The sequence below is a fragment of the Rhyacophila brunnea genome, unplaced genomic scaffold (assembly GCF_057557595.1).
Source record: "Rhyacophila brunnea isolate RB1 unplaced genomic scaffold, BYU_Rbru_1.0 scaffold_12, whole genome shotgun sequence".
In the NCBI taxonomy this organism is placed as follows: domain Eukaryota; kingdom Metazoa; phylum Arthropoda; class Insecta; order Trichoptera; family Rhyacophilidae; genus Rhyacophila; species Rhyacophila brunnea.
Window position 1 is genome coordinate 21,667,851 of NW_028232774.1, and position 24,242 is coordinate 21,692,092.

General features: G+C 37.3%; 1 protein-coding gene across 1 annotated transcript in view; it reads right to left on the reverse strand.

The window, feature by feature from the left end:
• Positions 1-24,242, reverse strand: part of LOC147077909 (uncharacterized) — a 219,875-nt gene that overhangs the window by 161,051 nt on the left and 34,582 nt on the right. The window lies entirely within an intron of this gene.

Sequence of the window (24,242 nt, forward strand, 5' to 3'; positions counted from 1 at the left end):
TTTTGGAAAGAATGAAGGACACGCACGACTGATGAGACGTTGATTGCTCCGAATAGTGTTCCCAATAAAAAATATGGTATGCACCTCAAAGAGATTGGAGCTATATAATAAGAGAGATTGAAGGTTTTCTTCAACATACCTACATATTTTAAAATAAGATGTCAATCAAATAAATAATATAAGTCAATAAATTCATTCTCGAATTACATAACTTACCTATGTAGTTATGTTATAAATAAATAGCAGATTTCCCAGTTCATTTTGGAAAAGGTATCTACGCATAACCAAAACAAATTATGTAAATACAATAAGCTTCAATATTGAGCTATAGCTAACTATAGTTTCGATCTGGTGCAAACGGAGCATGGGCTTTCAAAAATCTTTCTCATGAAATCAAATAACACAGAAAAATAAGGTGACCAATCGTGGATTTATTTAAACCATTGTCTGATTTAGTAAGCAGGAATATTCCAAATAATCCAAATGGTCGCAGAATGTCTTTGCAATACAGTTGACATTGGAGATGTGTGTTGAGTAATGATGAAGATTAATACACGGTAGGTATATAGTATATGCTATCTAGAATAAAAATCATTAATTTCTCGGAATATTAGGACTAGGCAGAGATCCGGCATCTGTGATAACACATCATGGTTACAATTGTGAAATATCGATGAGAAGAATTTCATAATTTCACTACCGTATCATAAGGATTAGATTTTTATAAGTATGTACTAGGTTAGTCTCCGAAATGTTGATATTATGGAATGGTACGTATGCCGCAGTTTATATCGGAGTGTTATTTATCGTTTGCTAGCATGTCAGACCGCCCTGGAAACGAGTTTCCGCCATTCCGCCTTCCGCAGACAGGCTCACGACTGGGGCGACATTTGCGGGGTCTCAATTTCTATCCCATAACACTGCCGTGGTGGGCGGCGGGTGAGTTCTGCCGGTGGGCGGGTTCTAACGGGTCGCTTAGGACGAAGCAGACATTGGGAGCAAGGCGAACTTGGCGAGGGACGTATTTTATTGTATCCCGCACGAGATTGTGTGCGAACAAAAAAAACTATCTGCTTCCAACATTTTAAACTATTATTTGAATCAAAATTGTGTGCAAGTACGAAATTAACATGTTTAAATCATTGAATTCAATGAATGGGAGTTTAAAAATTAAATGTATAATGGCAATTGTTCACATGTGTCCAAGTCGTACTACAGTCGTCACAATAGGCGCAAAGTATTTTGAAAGAAACTTTTTAACTACAGCCAAGTTGAAAGTTTTACATATCCAGGAAAAAACAAAAAATCTTTTCCGCATGATTGCGACTCAATGAGTATTTTTTATACTCATTGAGTCAATACATATTGGATACAGTGCAATAAACTTATCTGAAGAATTGATGTAGGAGCTACTGTCGGAAACTACCCAATCAAGACTCGCAACTGGACAGAATCTGACAGTGGAATGACGTATTCAATATGGCGTCATAGAAGTTCCAATTTTGTCCGTTCTTCGGATAAGTTTGTGGGACTATACTTACTACTCTAGTTACAACAAACATTTATTTTAATGATCAGTGGTGTAGTGTTAAATAATATAGTGCCAGGTCCTTAGTATTAAAACATCCTAATCCCTCTCCTCCCAAATCCCATTTTTTTTCTAAACACATGTTTTAATATAATATCGATTGACAAAAAATGGGGGGCGGGAGACCAATACATTTTTCCCATAGTCACTTACTTCTTCTAGTTTCATCGGCTTCTTCTGTTTTTTTATGGTAACTTTTCCTGTCACATTACCAAGATACAACATCTATCTATTGGATTATATCACCAAATGTGTTGAAGAAGGCCTTCTTCTCTAATTCAGCATATTTGTATGTCGGGCAAAAATAATACATGTGACACCAAGAATATCCAGACCTGAAAGTCGTATCGTATCGTCAGAGGCATTGGCCCGTTCCTTGACGATATGTAACGAAAAAGTATTAGGGCATCATACACAGAGAGCGATGAGTAACCGGCCCGTGCTAATTTAACAGCTTCGTGTTAACTTCGCACTAACGTGCTAACACTAGCCCCACTTTTTATTAGGGGGGCATGAGTAACGTAAGGTAATTAATTATAATATGCTTAGGGACGACGGATATCGTTAATAACGGCTATTTTTCACATATTATAGAATGGACGCTTTGTTGAAATGGTATTGTTTTATTGGTACACAACACACAACACGATATGACTACCATGGTCACTCTAACACTGGTGTAAGTATAATAAATATATCCTGATCTCCGATCACGGTGTGCGGGAGGTATTTCCTGCGCAATCAAAAGAGAAGATCGCCGGTTTGTCTGTCAACCGGACGGCAAATCTCAACCGGCAGAGTGAGCTCTTGTGGTGTAACGAAGAGCGCGCGAAGCAAACCGGATGACAGAATAATAATTTTTAATTGAAAACGACTAAGGCCACTTCTTATTTTATCAAACGAAAAGTTTAATTTCCAAAATATCCGGTAAAATTAGGCAATTTTGCGATGTTTTTAACGTACCCTTGCCAACCAGTAAACAAACTTAGATATTATTAGATAATTATATACTTACGCAATTTATTATGTGTTATAAATTTACTTGGTATACCTATAGATCCACCAATGACGGCGCCACGTCATGTTAACATTTGATATATTTGATGCATTTGACATAATATCATTCAATAGTTTTTTATACTGAGATGGGCTTAAGTTCTAAATTCGAACACCTGACTGAATGATGGTATATGTATAGATTTCTATTTTATAACATACTTAACAGTTTAATATTAACAATGTCAAATTCCACAAAATCTTCTTTCTTATTCACGCTCGTATGTACATAATGCATGTCAAATACAATGTGTACCAAGAACCTATTCTGGAAACAACTCTGCATAATTAAAATGGGGTTGTAGAACTTGTAGGATGTATAGTTATTATGGTGGGTATTGTTTTGACAGAATTCGTGGATTTCCTTGTCATCATAAATTGATGCCATTGTCAAATTACTCAAATAAAAACCACACCAAATCTCACGGAATCAAAATTATTATCAAGCAGGACCAACATCACAACATTCTAGTGAATTAATTAGGTACACGTAAAATTAACTTATTTATTTAAAAAATATATATGGTAGTATGACACATCTAACACCCTAACAGTAATAAGAGTAATTAGCGAATAAATATAAATAACATGCAGCATACAAAGAAATGCATACCTACCTACTTACTGATAACAGGAAATATGGGTTACATGTAAACTGTACGTACTAATTTCGCCGGTAACACATTTCACCGTGAGCTGTCTTACCGGAAAGAGATGTAAGAGAATATCAAATTAATGTTTATATGGAATCTAATAAAATTGGAACATAACTGTCTGCAATGCTCTACGAACAACGCGTAATTTATTTGATCTCAATGCTATACGGCAATATATTTCCGATACAAATATCTCACGATGAAGTGACACGGTCAACTGTACACGTACAAATTTCCGGTCTATTGCAACATGCATCATAGGGTTTTTATTTTTGGGGAGTTCCTTATTAATTTCAAGCTGTTTCAATAATTGAAATGTAGGTACCTAGGTACATATGGTCATTATTAAAAAATGTAGGCATTATACATAATATGTGCAATTTAATAAAAATGTTTTTAGAATACCTAGTTGTACCTACATATTATGAAAGAATTGCTATATTATGAAGTGAATACTTAAGACGATACATCAGTGAAACGGCAAATAAATTTCAAATATAGGCGCGACGAAATTTTAGACTCGCTGGCATTCTGAGAGCGAACGCGAGATGTGAATACGTCATTTTATTTCGTGATGGCGACGGGGGTATTAATTCTTAAATCGTGTAAAGATGACTAAAAACGTTACCCATTTACTTGAAAAAGAAAACATGTCAATGAATATATTATTATAACAATAAACAGAACATTAAATGGACGCATGTTGGATTTATATGACAAATTATATTTCGTTCGGCATGCGTCATTTGCACCCGCGACCCGCAATCCGCACATCGCCTAGCCACGATCCTTTTAGTTTAGACCATGCCTCAACTGAGGTATAGCCTTATCTTGTCTATTTTGGTAAGTGAATAAAGTAAGAAAGGACAGATCGTCCATAGTCGTAACAATGATTTTACAAGTACCATAACAATGGACTAAAACTAATATTAGGTAGCTATATATTATTAGATACTTACCTATATACATTCAACCCCGTTTATGAACATTGAGGACAAGTACCTATGTAAGTAGGTAACTATTCTTTTTTGGGATGATTAACCCTCATTTTAGTATCTGAGTGAATGATTGTACGACTGGATTCGAAGCTGTAGTAGTAGGTAATAATTTAAGAAAATATTGCTTCTTTTCCCCATCACCCTATGTCAAAGTCCTATTTTAGGCTACTAGTTTTAGGTTAAAATAATATGTACTCTATTAATTGGTGGCACTTCTATGCTAAAAAGCTTCGTTTAGGTCTTAGGATAATATAACTACTGTAGGTATGGTTATAATTTATAATTATTATTACCTACTACATTTCCAATCGTTTACCTTGTCTTATTATGTGACTAAATGTAGATAGTCATTGAATTTTTCTACACCAAGGACCATTATTCTACACGTTTTAAAATATGGACTTGCTTTCGAAATAACCATATTTCATGGATCAATTTACTGCTGCCCCGCGAAACACGAGTGACATCTTGTTCTGTGCTGAATATATTACCCCAAGTTCAGAATAACCCCATTCTTGCTTTATGTACAGGCCACACAATATGTGAGTACTCCAAGTGGAATATGTAGGTACGTAGGTACACCGATACCGACGAGGCAGCGAAATCACTTAGCTGTGAGAATCCACAATCCAGGAAGCGGCGATGTTGGTTCCGCCCGATCGACGCGAGAGAGGAGGGCCGCCTACATATACAGGGGTAGGCAAAATAGACTCTCGTGCCATCACCTACTGCTTTGACTTTATTTATACTTTTTTTGTCTTTACTAGCGATTTCTATGATTCTATCTCCCATGAGCATTCTTAAGATTTAATATCAGTCAAAATACACATTGATACTTGGTGACATCAATCTTAGGTGACTACTTTCGAGGGTTACATGTAAATTATTGTATGAATACATTATGGCGGAAAAAAATTGCACTCATTAAGTCTAGTTCAGGACAATGCCCAACCATAGAGGACCGGGTGGACAGAGATCGACTGACAGCTCCAGACTACGCTGTCAACGAAGATAGTGTATACATACGCGTTATAACTCACCTCGCATAAAATTTGATCAAATGATATTCACTTGTATTAATTAATATGTAATAAGCAACAAATAAATGGAAAATATATCTAATAAAATATTTTTAGAATATAATTACATCATTTTCATCCTAGAGCCGGAGTGCAAAGTTATGAAGAGCAGTTGGTGTGCGACCGAGTGAAGGAGCTTACTATGGGTAGCCTTTTACTCTACCCCGAGAGAAGCAGAGGGTGGAGAGTTTTAGTCGCTCAAAAGATGTGTGCGTTCCACCAGGGTGGTCATGATCCTCCACCATGAGGAAACGACCATGAAGAATAGTATCATTTATAGGAGAGGAGATGCGAAGATTATGTAAAATTCTTATTAATTTTCTTGCATCACGATCTATGAAATCAGCGTGACATGCGGTGGACACATGCTTACACTTGGAGATCCGATATGGAAAATACCGTTTAATGAGCATCTTGTATAATTTAATTTATTCTTCCAGTATGTTTGTACAGTAAATTCTATCGCGGAGAGCCGAAAACGGAATAAAGAATTGGATATCGCAAATACGGTAGGCACCTTTTATACTATAGCCTCGTGCCAACATGATTGCAATTCAAAGAAATGCTCACTGAAGAATTATTGTACTTGACCATTAAAATCAATAAAAGACACAGTGGGGACAAAAGACAAAACTCGGATTGCTAAAACCATAGACTATAGATACATCTAGACGCCACCCGTTGCATTGCTAAATGAAGCTGCGTGCCATGCGTTTGGTTTGTGAGCGAGCGAACGCATTCGTCTACAAATGTTCGAGACCATAGACCATTTCGGTAGTGCTCGCCCAAAGTGCTCGCACTAGACGCTCAGAATTAAAATATAATTTTCTATTTTTTTACGTTATATAGTATTTTTAAGCGGTCAAAATGCAACCATTAGGTAAAGATATCCATAATTTAAGTTATTTTAAAGAAACACTAGGTCACTGATATTAAAATATATAATAATATACAAATAAATTATCACGAACATGTATCAACTTACCTATGAAACGTAATACCATCTTCTTGCTTATCAGTACGGCTACCATATTTTAATACAACACACAAAACCATCTTTCCTACTTAATTAACTAAAAATATTTACCACTGACTTTATGTTTAACACAAAAAATAGCAATTTAGCAATACGAGCTACGACGCTACGTGAAGCGATTCACCGCGATTTGTCAGCGATACTTTTGGAAACTAACTAAAACATATTATGTACACCTTTTATCTTACTCTAGCGCGTGTCGCAGAGATTATAAGGGTACCGAATACTTTCTCACTCGCACTCATGCATCGTTTTTGTTCAGGCCTTGGCTAAAACCCATTTATAATTTTCCGATTATAGTGAATTCAAAACCGGTTTCCATCCAGCACTCCGAATGTCGAATGAAACGGTTCCAACGAATGGCTAGATGTCATCTACGGAAGTCGACCGCAGGCATCCTGTAATAATGCGACTTGTCTGATGAAGGTTATCGATGATAGAAGCAGTTTTAATATCCTAGACTCCTACTCTAACTATCTCCCAGACGAGAATCGCACTCAAAAATGGAAACTGTGAATAAAGATAATAGAGGAAACCTTCACCAAGGCACGACCAGACTTTTGATGTTTGGCAGACATTGAATATTTCGTATTGTCACAAGATGCGAGTGTTGCGAGGTGCAGGATGCTAATCGAAACCAAATGAAATGAGGATCTGCACTAGGCGATTAACATGCTGATTCAATCGGAATTAATAAATGAAGATAAAAAAATATATATGTGGATAACTTTCGAAAAGATTGCCCGCGTATGCGACCCCCATTCACCTCCCCCCGAGCCATGATCCCTCCGCAGTTGCGCCACCGCGAGTCGACGCTAACGACAGGACGGATTTCTGCGCTCCCGGTGATGTTGGCCCGCTAAGTGGCGGAGGAGGTAGGTGTACGAACGGCGTCTCCGGGACTTTGCACTTCGGGGGCCAGGACAAAATGAAATGCGTACATATTTTTCATCTGCATGGTGATAAAATTTTATACAAGTAATAGAACGTCCCAAAAACATTGTTATTAATTATTTGGACATCAGGTAGGTACCCTAATACAAGTAGGTATTATATTATTATTATAATTAATACAAGTTAATTAGGATAAATTTAACTCCTGAAATCTAATGTTGGTCGACAAAGCTTTCTCAGTATTTACAATTAAGTATAACAATTATGTTCAATCAGGGTCGAAGACTGTAGGTTGATTGGTACACGATTATAATAAATGAAAAGAATAACGGTTTTGAAACAAAGCCATTTTTGTTAATTCTATTTTAATTGAGTCATTTACGTTGACTGTGGTTTCGGGCTATAAACCCATTTTCGGAACAGCCGACTGCACCTAAAGTTGAAGATTCGGATAACCCGTTCCCAATCTCGGACTTCTGTGATAATGAGAACAGGTTATCCGAATCTTTCGAACGAATTCACATTTTATAAAGTTTTTTAAATAGTAAGTTTAAGTAACTACCTACCTACATACTTATTATTGTAAATAACACGTAATTTATGAATAAAAAATCTCAAAATTGCAAGCTTCGTATTTTCCCGCTAGGTGACAGATTATTTACGAATCACTAATATTAACTATTCATTAGCTAATTGAGCTCATGCTCCCCGGATCCAAGCACACAACGTGTGAATTTGATGATTCGGTAACGCCGGAAAAGGTTAATTATTTAATCTTTGTATTAGGCCTTCTACCCACTACTCCATCCGGGGCACATCGTGGATTTTAATTTTCTTACTCGGCGTTATTGTATATACTTTCATCGGAGCTAAAAGAACATGAACATAGGTAGTAATTAAAATACTTTCAATTTCTATCATAGATCATTTAAACAATGGGACCATCATAATCAGACTGTTACTTTATATGCCATAAAATAGTAATGTTACAGTGGCGTGCGGTCCATAGATGCTGTGAATGCGGCGCATCCCTAAAATATTCTAATATTAAATTTTATATAACTATTAGACTGCACGTGAAGCTTTCATAGCACCAACACGTATTCATCCATTGAAACCGCGGTTACATACTAAACACGCTTATGACCTCCCAGCACAAGAGAAAAAAAAATATTCACGTAATAATTGTTTACTTTGGCTCACATAATGATAATAAATACATTATATTATTATCTTAAGAAATATCTACTTTCCGCATAATTCGCACGTAAGTAGATAATGTATAGGTATATAGCAAATTTAAGTAAGATTTTTGTGAGGTACCTATGTGTTTCTTGTATTACTAGCGGTTTTGATAAATATTATCATTTATTATGAAGAGCATTCCTTATATGACACCGCACGCTACTGTCATGCTTACGTAGAACAAATACCTAAGAATTTCAACAATAAAAGTACCTATATGCATACTTACCGGAAACTGGGGTATAAATTAGTTGAACAAGTCGAGTTAGGGCCGGAAATTATGTTGCTTACCTGAAAAAAAAACATTACTACGTGTTAATCATATTTTCTCAATACTTATATAAAAATATAATATATGTTATAAATTTTACGTTCAGTGTATATATATTAAAAAGTGTAAATATGATTTTAAAAAATTAAGATAATCGTGTGATGGGAGGGTTCAAATTGTTCTGATCATTCCGTCACGCAAATACATTTTTTTAAAGCTGATGAACACTGAATATACACCGCAATCGGTTTTTTTTTTTAAGAAAAATGCCCTTTTACCAAAATTTACAACATAATAAAATATATGTATGGGGGGAAATGTGTTAATATATTTGTCTATTTTACAACGTTTTTCTTAGCTCGTATTCTTATTTGTCCGGTGGTTCTTTGTCCGGTACAAATCTTGCGATCGATTTTTAACTAACATCCCGACTAGCTAGACATTTGAAACTTTTAGAATATATCAGAACACGATGCCAATGCATTTTTTAAATACTTTTAGCCATCTTCAAGTAGAATTGATTTCATTTTCAGTTAATTCAGTTTCGTATGAAAAGTTATTTCGACACCATTGTGGGTTGCTAGGGGAGTCTGGGGTCCTATAGATCTACCATCATAAATTGGCATTTCAGCGAGGGCGCTAGTATGACATTGAGAATATTACCATAACTAACAAAGAAATGGTAATTTATATTTTTTTATTGGTAGTAGATTTCTGTACAAATATTATGCAATCCATGATTCGAGAAACATGTTGTAAAATTAAATGGCATTTGTAACAAATTTATCCTCGATAGACAATTTTAGTTTCAAATTCGACCGGCTGCCAACTTACGATGGTAGATCTTTAGCAACTAAATTATTTAATATATAGGTACGTGCGTTACTATGGAAATCAAAATGACATTTCAGTATTATTTCTATCAAATACAAAAAATTTTGATCGTTTAAGTTAGTCAAGTCAAGTTTATATGATTCAACAGAAAATTTAAAAACGTTGTAAGTACTTATATAAAAAGTTATTTTTATCTTGTAATTATTTCATTTCAGTTTTTCCATAATTTTGTAATGTGAGGATAAAATATCCTTTTTTTCTTACTGAAAAGGATAATGGTACTGTTCGGTTATACCGGAGGCAGCGGAAAACGCATTTCGAAAATAGCCGATAAACTGGATTATTTGTTAGGTTAACCTAACCAAACCTAACCTAACCTAACCTAACCTAACCCAACCTAACCGAACCTAAACTAACCCAAACTAACAAATAATCCAGTTTATCGACTATTTTCAAAATGCGTTTTCCGCTGCCTCCGGTATAACCGAACAGTACCGGATAATCTCTCACATCTAGGAGACAACGAATTAGAGACGTACCATCGTATTGGAGCTACCATACATAGCGGCCATCTACGGAGATAAAATTTCTTCCGCTCTTTCGCATTTATAGATACCTACTTGAACACATCTATGCCCCATCACCCGCTTCCACCCTTAAAAATGAAGACCATGATATTTGGGTCCGTCTGCGTCTGTCAAATATTGTTTGTTGTCGATTTATCGATAATAAAACTTAATATGTTATAAATTATGTGTTGTCTGAATCTCTAGTAGTTGCCGTAGGTAGACGGTTCTAATCAATGACATTGGTTCTAATAATGGGTTTATATCCCGAAACTGCTGTCAACATAAATTACTCAAATATCCCAGAATTAACGAAAAAACTTATAATAAATACAATATTATTAGTTGTTGTTAAAGTACCTATTCAAAATTGTGAATGAGCACGCCGTTGTAAATCCCCGATACGATGATTGTGTCGCGCAGTTTGCAACGGAGGAATATTTTATAACAATGTTCGAGAGAAATTGAATCATCGGTCCGACGACCGGTTTCCACAGGTCTTTTACACAATTACGAGTTTCAGTTTACCGTTAGCCGAACGCAAAAAAAGGGGGGAAATTCACATTTGGGGTTGTGTACACTGTACAGACCAGCATTTAGGCACTAGATATCATAACAGCTGTATTTATAGGTAGTATAAAAATCTAATTGATAAAAAGTTATCACGATAATATTAGGTAGGTACGGTTCTAGATTATTTTACCTGAAATCGTTTTTCAAGAAACGTGGTTTACACGATGATGGTCATGATTCCAGATTCCATTGCCAGATTCTTTTGTTGGCATACCTACTTATTTTATCCATTCCGTTCATAATAATTAGTAAATGTCATGACTCTGGAGCTACTTGCTTATACATAAATCTGTCTCCAAAGCAAACTTCGATTTTAATATTTTATTAAAAAAGGGTTGACATTTTAAATAAAAAAACAATGAAATACAACGGTATTTTTAATCTTCTGAATGAAGACTTAAACGAGGTACCGTTATAAATTTAAATTACACGTGCAAATTTTGTAATGACAACAAAATTCATTATTAAACACTTGGCCCTAGTATTAATACTAAAAGTTGAATGTGGCCCATACGTCTGTCAGGGTTGCCGACCCCTGCTGGAGTATACAAGATTTCTAGTCTGAGTAGTCCTAATGTTAATCCGGTTGATCCTCACGAGAAGACACAATCTTTTTCGCCGTATGACACCACAAACCTACTTAAGTGCGGAGAAATTAACCATTTAGTCGATTGGAAAAACTGAACGTCGGACAGAATTTGAGTAGTTCTTTCGTTAGTATCTTTCAACCGATGGGGACGCTCTCATGACATACCCAATGTAAAAATTTGATTCATTGAGTTTATACCTGTTCATATTTTGAAGTGAATAAAAATAATGATTAATATTGAGTGTCCCAATCTGGCCCTGCACGTCTCATCACGCCGATCGTCCTGGGGAGAACCCCTTTTTTACGGATGGACAATTTTGATGCCACCCTTAGTCCCTTGCTTAGACATAGGTCCAGGACGATGACGGGAATTTTATTTCTATTTCGCCAAAAGAACAAAGAGAAGATGAAGTCTGGACCAATAATACGAGTAGGTACATAACTGTCGTAAATTACAGTAACCATAAAGACAGTTTCAATGGCCCTTTCAACACATCTATAATGTAATAACTAAGTTTAATAAATTAGAGTAGCTACCTACTTCCGGTTCGAATGGTATTTTCCGCGAGTTGTAAGATATCCACTTTTGAAACCGATACTTTGAAGTATCCTTTCTTTCGATATAACGGCCCTAGTCGCGGGTCCAATCTGGCAAAATCACATGTTAATTTTTGTTATAAATATTACTAGCTATGTCACGACGTCGTCCTAGTAATGAATTATTACAAGTGCGTTATCCGATAACGTTTTGACGTAGGCGCGCGCCTACTACCCCATACTTCACTACCATTCCACCGCTGCGGTCTGACGATTTTGCCTCCTTGTAACTTAGGAACCTTTTGAGATACCTAACAATATGACACTACACCAAATTGGTACCAGTTTCACCGGTGAAGGTTACAGATTGATAGCAAGCATACTAGACAGAAAAGTTTTTTGGGTGAATGTTACTAAATATGCCTATTATGTAGTCCATGACCTGTGCAACTTTCATTAAAATCGGTCCAATAGTTATAAAACAACAAACGGGAACTCAAAGACAGACAGACAGAACAACTAACAGTTTTTCGGGTGTTACCCCCTCCCCAACACAGACTTTAAACCAAAAGAAAAAGAAAACTTAAAAAGCCACACATTTGCAATAAATAAAAACAAACATACTAAAAACGTGAAGATCAGTATTGAAATAAATTTGTTAATTCTATAATATTTGGGCTATTTAAGCTGACAGCTGTTTCGGACTATAAACACATCTTCAGAACAGTACATTGTAACTAATTCTAAACAATAAGTCAGATAGTCATATAGCGAGGGGGTGTAGGTATATGTTAATATCTGCTTATAATCGAATAAAACGTCTGCCTGTTTGACCAACATAAACTGCTGTACAAGTTTTACATTTCTACAAATATACCTTTTTTAAATTGGATTTATACAATTTCACGGATTTACTTGGTTTGTAATGCATGATACCTACATGTGAGTTTAAAAACCTGTCAATGTTATAATAAATTATTATATTTTGATTGCAGTTACACGTCTAGTATATTCCGAATAAGATATATTCATTGTTTTAACTCAATGGTGACCCTGTACAAATGTAACCCGACACCCTCGTGGAAAAGATGGGACATCGATCAGCGCGGAGCATTTTGGGATGGCGCGACAAACGGAGCGTGGTTAGAATCGATCGCGGATAATGTCGATTGACGGCCCTTTCGACGCGGTGTAAAACCCATTAGACCGGGGTGACCATAAAAAGTGCTTCGATATGGTGAAACAATGTATTAAAAAAAAACCCACCAATATTCACTTTCATAGTCTTCAATTTTGGGATGTTATTTTTGACAAGCTCCCAGAACACATTTTAAGGGTGGGTGTCCACGGTATACGGCATATACGGGCCATACATACCCTGAAAATAGCACAGTGAAAAACGTGAGACAGGAATATTTTTGAATAAAACTACTTCAGCGCATCTATTCTATACACAATACTGCTATCGGCGGCTAACGAGGGTATTTTTTAATATTTTTGTATTGAAGTATTATAATTTTTACAATAAGTTAGTTGTAATTGTTACAAGTTAACCCTCTAAACAGTCTAAACGTCAAAAAATATTATGTTTTAACAGCACCTCTCTTGGCTGTGCTAACTTTTAAAGCGAGATAGGCAGTTATGACTTATTGTAACAATTATAAACAAACAAAAATTTTCAATTTATTTATTTTTTAACATATTGTGGACATTACAAATTATAAGTTTAAGACGTTCACAACATGACATTTAGAAACAAAGATATATAAATATAACAGTATTACTAATAATAAACTAAGTGATACTAATGATAAACTACCCTCGATAAGCGCCGATAGCAGTCTTGTGTATAAAATAGATGCACAGGTAATAAATAAGCCTAATTACACCTTACCTCTACGCCAGTAGTCCAATGCGTAAGAAATCATTCATATACGGAAATCACATGAGGGTTTGTATTTGTACCATGTGACATAGGTACTAAACGTATGATTTTGTTCAAGGTAAATAATAATTTGTTCGCATGGTACAAACTACGTGACGTGTTTAAGACACTGGCCTTACCGGGGTTCCGGGTTCGATTTCCGGTGGTTTGATGACGTACAGAAAGACTTGCGAGGGCTGGGAGTAATCACCTGGATAAATAGAGAGGAAGACTGAGCGAAATTGAGAAGTCTACTTAAGACGACCAATGTATATCTCGGATTGTACCTACCGCCAGAAAAAATCTTTATTAACATGTCTATTTTTTCGCATAAACCTGTACGTCCCGTTTGCGGAGATGTCTGCATTAGAAAGCAAGATATTTCAATCCACGTAAGGTTTTAGGCCATCGCAAAAATGATAATGGGAGTTTTATGGGTGCTCCGGTACGTGCGTGCTGCGGAGGCCGCAAGTATGGAGGGCTACGCGACTACGCGGTAAACAAAGAGGCTATGCGGCGCGGCGCCCTCTGCGATGGGCGGCTATACTCGTAGCTATAACGAACACTGTGAAAAGCAAACGCTCCCCTATTTTGGGGGATGGTGAACTATTTGGACAATGGCACGTAATTTCATTTTTAAAAAAGAAATAAGAGCCGCACAGCAATCACAATACACCCAGGCTCTCCATCTTCCATACTAAACTGATGGGAATATGTCAGGTCAGAATATATCCACAGTATGCCAAAATACACGACTCCAATGAAGGACATGTATTTAAGAATACCATGACTTGATTTGAACTGTAGCGCCATTGGAAGAGAAAAGAAAATTCTGTACAAGTCTGTGTAGGTACTGAAAGCCAGGTGGGAAAAGCGGCAATTTTCATAACCGATTTCGGCAAAATTCATGAATTCAAGATAACCTAACATAACATAACCTAAGAAATAATCCAGTAGGTATATCCGCTATTTTCGAAAATTGGTTGCCGCTGGCTTGCACTAAATAGAAAAGAACCGAAAATTCCTTTAGCTACTGTAACCTTATGTCTTGGGACTGTAATGCACCTATGTTGCCTTGGTTTGCACCTAGTACGTTTATGTTTTCAGACTTCCATTTCTACTTTTGCGATTATTATGTACCTACCAATCCTACCATATCATATTATCGTGTTCTGTAGTCAATAATTTTCTTTGTTAATTTCTTGCCGTCTTTCACTTTGAGACACGCTGTCACAATAGTGGCGACAAACACTCTTTCCAATAGACTAGAGCAGTGGTTCTCACGTGAAATTTAATTATGGCTGCACAATTGACATGGAAACGTCTGGTGGCCGAACCAAATTTCACTTTTGTTGTGATTGAAAAAAATAAAGCTAAACTATAAAAACTAAAAATGGATCAATTTATTTATACACGAGTCCGTTTAATAAAATACATTTGAAAATTTTACTAAGTACATAGGTATCTATTTATTAAAAAATAATGCAAAATGATAATTCCTCAATACTCCTTTTTTCCAATGCCAGAAGCATGACTGCTTCTAAGTTTACATTTCTGCCAACTGGCTTCGATATTTGTTTTTTACGAAGTGCATTACACTGAATGATCTTTCACAGTAGGTATACAGTAGAAGGAAAAATCGACAATATTAATAAAGCAATTCTTGCCAATTCTCTGAATTGACTTGATTCTTGGTCAACGTATAACTTCGACCAAAATTTTTACACCGTGGTACACAATCACTGCTGACCTGTTAATTAATTTTTAATTACCAGATTTAAATATCTAATGCCCAGGCAACGAAAACGCGCCAGTAGCGGTGTCAGCACTAAATGAGTTAAAATGGATTTTAAGTACTTGGTCATGACTCATTTCCAATAACACATATTTAACGTTAGCCCAGTTAATTAAATTAAATACTGAAAATTATGTGAGTGGCCGCAGCAAACTCCTCTGATGGCCGCACATGAGAACCACTGGAATAGAGTATAGATAGACTAATCTTTGATAAAAGGTAATATGCTATTTCATTGCATAATATATATTACTACTACTTACTACTACTTACTATTTGGCAACGAATTGACATTTAAATAGTAACTAAGGGTTTTACACAGTTATTAATTTATTATTATTTAGTAAACAAAACGAGAAGGCACAGGATACGATCTCATAGGTCCTCGGAAAAAAAACATCGCGGCGTTTTCACATAATTGCGTTGCTGTCGTTAATAATGTTATTAGGGACTTCGTGGTTACGAATATGTCCGGAATGGTCAGATGGTGGGTATGTATTGGCCCGCCTCTGGATCTTGGATCCATGGGCCGGTGCGCTTGTAGAGTGGCATATGACGCCGCATTGCGTGCAAAGGCTTGGCCTAATAGAATCTCCGACTTGTTTATGTGGCGAATTGCAGGATACCGATCACATCCTTTGGGAGTGTCACCATATGACGGTTGGAAGGGAAGAGCTTCTCAAGTCGGTCCGACTCTCAGTTGGACAGACCGGTCGTTGCGACTTGGTATCTACGTGGGAAAATTTTTCAACTTTCAAAAAGTTGGCTGCATTTTACGGCGTGCGAGAAGGTGTTTTCTCATCGAGAATTAACAGTAATATATTATATCAAACTGAAAATCACACACACTCTAGTGCACGCCAACCAAGTTCTTGGGAAATTGCTTATGGGACATTCTCAGCACAACATTGAAGGACGCATCGGTGACGTCCCTAGACAAAATACCGCCCCACGGCAGCGCCAAAATCTCGCCCCATTCTTTGATACAGTATTTTGTATTATCCGTGCACGGCGTCGTTTCTTTTCACCATGGACGTCGAAGGGCAATGAAAGTAAACTAGACATCGCGAACTCGACAAAAAAAATACAGTCCTGTTGAACCTTTTATGTTAATTAATACATTTTGTTTGCAAGCAGTGAGCTGAATTTATTAATGGAAAGATATTTTCGTTATTACTAAGTTTAGGTAGCTATTTCTATATATACCAAATGATTCTCCTGGATTTGCCGCCCTTCGAGTAACTGCCGCCCCCAAGCGATGCTCTATCTGCCTACCCCCATGGGACGTCACTGCCTAACATTCGTTACAACACGGTGAAGCGTAGGGGGTGGTGGAAGGAAAAGCAAGGTATTTATTTGAATTCTTGTCCATTTGGTAATGATTATTTTCACAAAAGGTTCCGCGACGCTGTATCTCACATGGCGCCGCATGGCGTGGCTCAGCGTGACATGGCGTGACACGGGGTGACAAAGGGGGCCCCGACTTAGGCACGGTATGGCACACTAGATTGCCCGCCCGTTTGACAGGCCCGGCGGACGCGACCGGGGGTAGGTTCGGCGCAACCACCGGCCGAATGACCTATATATTTGATGCAATTACGGTGGTAACTGCGTTATTTGGACGACGCGTATAGAATAATACAATTCAACAGATCAATTACGTTACATTACGATATGCAGAACGATATTGGAATTCCGGCATATTCAATAACACTAAGGGTGGAATGGAAAATCATTTTAGAATTTTGTAACAATGTGATGTTTCTCATCACGCTTTTGCGCATATGTAACGTATTGCTCTACATTAGCGAATATCTGCGACATAGGTATGACGTCTTTGGATATTTTCCCTGATTTCTATATCCTTGCCAAAAATCATTGTTCCTGCCAAAAAAAAATCTCACTTGATCAGGTCAAGAGCTATTTTATTAGTTCGTTTTTCATTTTCCCTTCGCTGTTTTCATTTTTAAATTACCTTGCAGAAAAACATGCTAATCTCTAAGGTGCCGGATGTTTTCTTGGGTTCAGCAAAAAAAAAAGTCAAATGAAGGACAAAACAAATAAAGAACTTCGCGGTTAGGAAACACCTCAGAAACATACATTATACAAAAAATCTATAAAAAAAATATGGCGCCGGACAGGACTCGAACGTACATCCATCGGATTCCGGCCAACGTGCTTTACCACTTTAGCGTACATAATTACGATAAAATTAACCGATAGTCGTGCAACTGAAGCGCTTTACAAATGTCGTTAACATTGGCGACATGATTTTGTATTTGAATTAAAGTAAGTGCTAATAATTGGTACTCACCTTGATTACTACGTGTTCAATAAAGAATGTTACATTCTCAAAGGGTGTGAATTATTTGTTTATTAAATAACAAAGTTCATTACCGTATACATCGGGAAAAAATCCACCCGAAAAAGAGTACTTAACAATATTAAGAAAGATTCTAGAATCTGGCGCTGATCTCAGCCGCCACGTGAAGGCGTTTCTTAACGACATTCTTTTTTTTCGAGAATCAGATCATAGTCTCATTCGGATATATGCCCAGAACAAAAATCATCCCTTTGGATTACTTCGATCATGCGTCAGTGCGTGGTGACGGAAGTATTAGTTGTCTGCTCCTGAGATATTCCAAGGCATAAAATACTGCTGATGCTGAACACTAAACGTAGAGCCTCGTGATACGCTCATTTATGCTGCCGCATTCGAGTTTTGTAAAATATGTCAACAAAATTACATTGACATATTCGACGTGTTGTAGTTGAGACGAATTAACATTTGCGACCCGGCTAAATAATATAGTTTATATATGGATATATACCTTGATATACTTAGGTAATTATAATATTTTCAGTGTGACGGTTTCGGGGGTAACTCGTCTCCGTGGGCATTTTCATCAACGCCCGTGGAGCCCCCTGCAGTTCGGCGTGCCCAATTAAAAACCCCCGGAAACGCTTTTACAGATGCAGAAATAATAAATAAGTGAACCCGTAGCAACGCACGCGCCTAAAAAAGGCACGATCCGCTGTTCCGTGCCGTTTGGCGCGCTCTGGAAAATACGGGCGGCAAAAAGGGCGGGAAAAAAGGCGCCGAAACAAAATGGAAGACGGAAGGGGGTGAGGGAACCCGCTTTATTCATTAGCGACTGGTAAGGCCCGGCGGGGTAGGGGCGCGGGCGGAGAATGGCCGAAACCAGTCGACGAAATACTAATGTGCCGCCATTTGAATAAAAAAAAACTACCAAGTTTTTATACAACTAGCTTTTCCAGCGGTTTTCGACTGGTGGTGAATTGTGGCATTAGCGACAAATGTAGTGGTACACACGCTGTTTCCTGCCAGAAAAGCGACCTTTGTCTACTTACTCTACTCTTCTTCCTGACTGTTTATAGGTCATATTGCAATATTTGAAACTTATCAGGTACAATTTATTACCAGTTGTTCTCCGGACCATTATACCAGTTAAGTTTTGAGTGCACATGGTGGTTTCGATGACCTTGGTCTTGTTAACCGCTGTCTATCCTCAACTATTGAATGCACGTGTAAACACGTATTATCGTGTTGCAAGATTGCATGCATGGAACAAAAACGTTCAGTACCTTCTGAATTTTCACGCTATAGTTGGATCTTGCATGACGTATGCGCATGTACAATAGAACGATAGTGGCGAACCTGTCCTCTTCCGAACTCTTTCTTTAAGCATCAAGATGCATGGTTGCTACATCAGTTCCGTGCAGGTTCGTTTCGAGACAACACTAAAATCTTTTCCTTCTGACACGTTTATATTGTCATGGAGAGCGGCCGTGCACAAATCGCGGCTGCATATAGGTACACGACGGGTGGAGATGGGGTAACTCAAATCATTGACCTTTGGCCTGACCAAATAGGTAGGTACTAGTAGTTTTTCTAGGTGGTAATCCACCATCCAGCTTCGCCTAATTGAGGTAATAGGATGATACAAAACGGACTTACGGTCCTAATTATTAGGCAACGGGCACACGCCATCCACTTGTAAATATGTACGATAGGTGAGCATCCCATCAGTGGCTATAGCTGCATGCCAGGTATGCAGGCCCAGTCAGTGGCACCGACTAGATTTGGACAATGCCTCCCTTGCCGAAACAATCAAAAATACATTATCGTAATATTAGTATATATTATTATAATAGTACCTACCTACTTTCGAAAATGGACCCCAAGTCATTTTTCTGCGTGCGCGCCAGTATGAATAAAATGCACAATATTAGTATAGTTAAGACTCAAGAATCAAGATGGTGTCACATACCGGCGCATACCCATCAATGCAGCCGATCATATTATTAAAATATAAATAAATCAATAAAATGTGATGGTTAAATAAATGGCAAGGCACGTTCATATTATAAAACGTAATTTATTTATATAATAATAAAATAATTTGCAGTGGGGCTTTCAAACCTTTATCTATCAGGAGGACATACATTTATGCGAGTATAATAATTATTATGCCAACAGATTTAAATGTAACTAGGTAGGTAGTTCAAACGTCACATAATTATTATTATTAGTCATTATGATAAGAATAATGTCCACACAATTTGCTGATAAAGCCAGCTGTCATTATTCCCACAATATGTTATACAAACAATATTATTAATATTTTACCTAAGTGCTTTTATATTCTCCTGATACAAATAAGTTGTAATTATAATAATTAATTTATTTATAATTAATAATTATTAATTATTATTAATTATTAGTATTACATTATCTATCGAATATACATTTTACACTGTGTGACGTAGGTATCTATATTGGTAGGTACATGGTTACACAAATTAATGTTTGACACATTTCCAGAATAGAGGGGATACAGAGTGTAGATAAAATGTATTATACAAATTAATAGTCATTTCGACGCCAGATGAAGTATTTTTTACACATATCGGTTGTGGAAATTAAACTAAACCATTTGTTTAGGGTGTGAAATATGGCAAGGACGGTGAAATCATTAAAAACCTCCGTGCCCAGGATCCAGATGCAGAAATAAACTGGGAAAACAACGTAATAATATAGTATAATATAATTTGTTTCACTATGTGAACAGTGATAATACTGATAATATAAGCACTTCTTCAGACTAATTTGACCCAGCCATTGAGGGTTTTGGGTTGTGACATCAACTGACCGAACCAGCTTTGTCGCCCTAATTGAGCATTCACCATTATTTTATGCACTCAGCAATTTATTCTGACTGAGGAATATTTTCCTATATTGTAACTTCGTATAATTTTTCATATTTTTTATAAACCGATTATTAATTCTCCGATCGATAACCAGCATCATCTCAAAATTGTCAGCGATCATACAGACAATACGGTTCTAATAAAGAGAGTCTGTTCTGTATGTGCAGTTTCTCCAAGGAAGAAACGTTGTGTGTTGGTGTGATTGGCCGTCAAAGTGGTTAATCTTTTTCAAGCAGTAAGTAGATATATTTGCATCATTCAGTGAATCCACATCGTAAATTGGTAATCTATATTCTATATAATAATAATCTGTTCGGTAAGAGCCCGATGCATGGTATGTCATGATGAATCGTTATTAGTTATTTAGTCGTAGAACGTCTGTTTAACGCAGTGCTCCGCAACCTTTTCCAACCCATGGCACACCAAAGGTCTTCCCAGAATTCCGAGGCACACCACACGTAAACCAATTTATACACCAAAACATGGACTCCACATCCTGAAGGGGGACCCCAGCCCAAGATCTTTGGCGGGCCCCCCTACCTATCGCTAAGGTTAAAGACAGTGTGATACTCTAAAATAGCGTTTTTCAAATAGTGTTCGAGGTAAAATTAATGCGTATCCCGAAAAGTGTCAAACTTAGAAGCACTCTTTTAAGCGGACAGCGCAGTGCGCTGCTTTCCATAACCAAGGCCTACCGAACAACTTCTACAGCCGCGCTCCCGGTCCTGGCCGGCATTCTCCCACTAGATCTGCACAATATACAGGTCAGCGGCGCGTCAACGATGCTCTTCAAAGGCGAAGAGGCCGTTGTTGGTGACTTTCACCTAGCCCCGCATCCTCGGCTTGTTGCTGAAAAAGTTACCTAGTTGAAGCGGACAATACGTCTCATGACGCTTGACTCGGCGTGGAAGACCTGGCAGCGACGGTGGGATGAATCAACCAAGGGCCGGCACACATGTTTTTTCCAAATATTAAATGGCGATTGGAGATAACCAAATATCTGACTCCTGACCATCACATCAGTCGATTTGTGACTGGACACGGTGGGTTCGCTGGCAAGCTCTTTGAGCTTGGACTTGTAAGCCGTCCGACATGTCCATGCGGAGGGGAGATTCAGGATGCCAACCACATCCTCTGGGAATGTCTTAGAATGTGCTCCGAATGGGAGGAGATGCTCAGGTCGGTCCAACCAGCTGTTGGGCCCATCGGGCCGTCCGACTTGGTTGCTACTAAGGCCAATTATCTTGCATTTTAAAAATTTGCGGCGTCTTACTGCGGGCATGAAGATCTCTTCACATACTTTTTGCTGTCCGTATGATTAGCTTCATTATTTTGTTTTATATAGTCACTACAATCATTTTTATTTTCATAATTTCCCTGTGCTCTTCTCTTCCCGGCACTTTGCATTAGAAAGTAACTTTAAACTCAGTCATAGCTCACTTTGAGCGTAGCAACCTTAGTCCTGGGTATCTCGTCTTAGGGCATTCCCGGCCTAAAACTTAACTAGATGCTTCACATCGCCAATGTAGGGCCACGTGATATGCTCGATTAAGACTGGGTGTGGTGCGTGGCGGGTTTTGGTTTGGAGGGATTAACTTCAATGTTATTGATTTTAGGTTTAGTGATTTTTTTGTATGGTTATATTCTATTTATATAATTATGGTTAGTTGTCGGGTTAGGAATATTTATTTGTCGAGTATGGATACAATAATAATAAAAAATTATGTCCTACAATCACATGTTTTAAAATATTAATACTTACTAGCGTAGCAAAATAGCGCCTCGACTCTGACTTTGACTCGAAAATGGGAGCTGAACTGCGATAGCCTTGTCGGAAATCCGAGGATATTTTTTATTAACGAAATCCAGAAAATAGCCAATGGAACATCGGCGAACTTTTTTAGCCTCCTGTCGTTTATCAATTCAACAAATTCCTTTCGAATTTATAGGAAAAGCGCTTCTATAGAGTTTTCGGCATTGGTTGCAAAAGTGTTTTGTATCCTGTCGCATTTATTGTATGAAAGTACCTACTGATGAAATTTCTTTTGCAGCCAAGTTAAATGTTTTTGAGACGGATCTAAAATTAATTGCTTGTTTTCAATGGTGGTTTGGTAGTTCCTTTGGAACATTTGTAGAGATTCTTGTCTTAACTCCTTCTGCCAAAGTTACATTTTATTTTTGACTTCTTCTAATTTATCAGAGCACGTTAATATATTTTCATTCTGACTTTGCATTGTTTTATTAAGTTCATGCAAATGCTCAAATATATTACCAGCCATGTACGAAAATTTGGATATTGCACCGCGGCACACCTAGCATCGTCTCGCGGCACACTGGTTGCGGAGCACTGGTTTAACGAATGGCGAAAAGTGTCAACAAAACATTTACGCATTAAACTAGTGACGTTTGCATTCTAAGCTATATTCTTCAGCTTCATCAGTCATTTTAAAGCAAAAATTAAATAAACAATTCAGAATATTGTTTGCCTGTTTCTGTCAAAAGATAATTATATTGAGTATGTTCAATACGTAAATACGTAACGTAGTTCGTTGCCGCATTCAGCGTCATTATAATGTGTATTTTATCTCCTTCCTCGTGAACAGTTTTTCACCATAGACATAAGATGATAATCACCGACGTCCACCTCCTCCCATTTGAGATTCAGCATCAACAATAATTATTGGCAAGTGGAAGGATCCCACATGGCCCCCACATCCTGAAATCGACACCCCAGCCTATCGCTAAGGTTAAGGGTAGTGTAATGTTTTACAGTAGTGTTCCCTGAATAGGTAAAATTAAGGGTAGGTATTCCATGTATTTTTAGCGATTTTTTTGTATTTTTCAATAAATTATTGAGTTATCGGCACTCGGCATCATATTATAACGAACCATTGATCGCGACCCCCTTTTGTGGTAAGTACATACCTAGCCAAGTATAATGCGACCCTTCGCCATATTGGATAAATAGTCATTTCTATTAGTCAGAAAACACACAAATAATCTTAAATTAAAATTCTACACGTGAATTGTCATTTAATTATTACGATCATCAAATTGCATAGCACAGTTACTTTTTTGAAATATTTACATTTTATACGTTAACTTTTTAAGTAAAATAGACTTTTTTACTATTAGAGCAAATGTGTGATGAGTGTTTATCTCACTTAACTAGTCGACCCGGCACGCCGCCCCATAATTACCGTCAGCCCTCCCCCCTTATGAGGGCTATCGGATCCTGGCCAAAGACAGTTAGCTCGTTCGTTGACAACTTAAGAGAGCTGATCGTATTTTAAAGTTCTTTGTGCGATTATAGTTTATTTTTATATCTATCATACTTGTGTATAATATATGGAAGGCCGTTTCGGATTG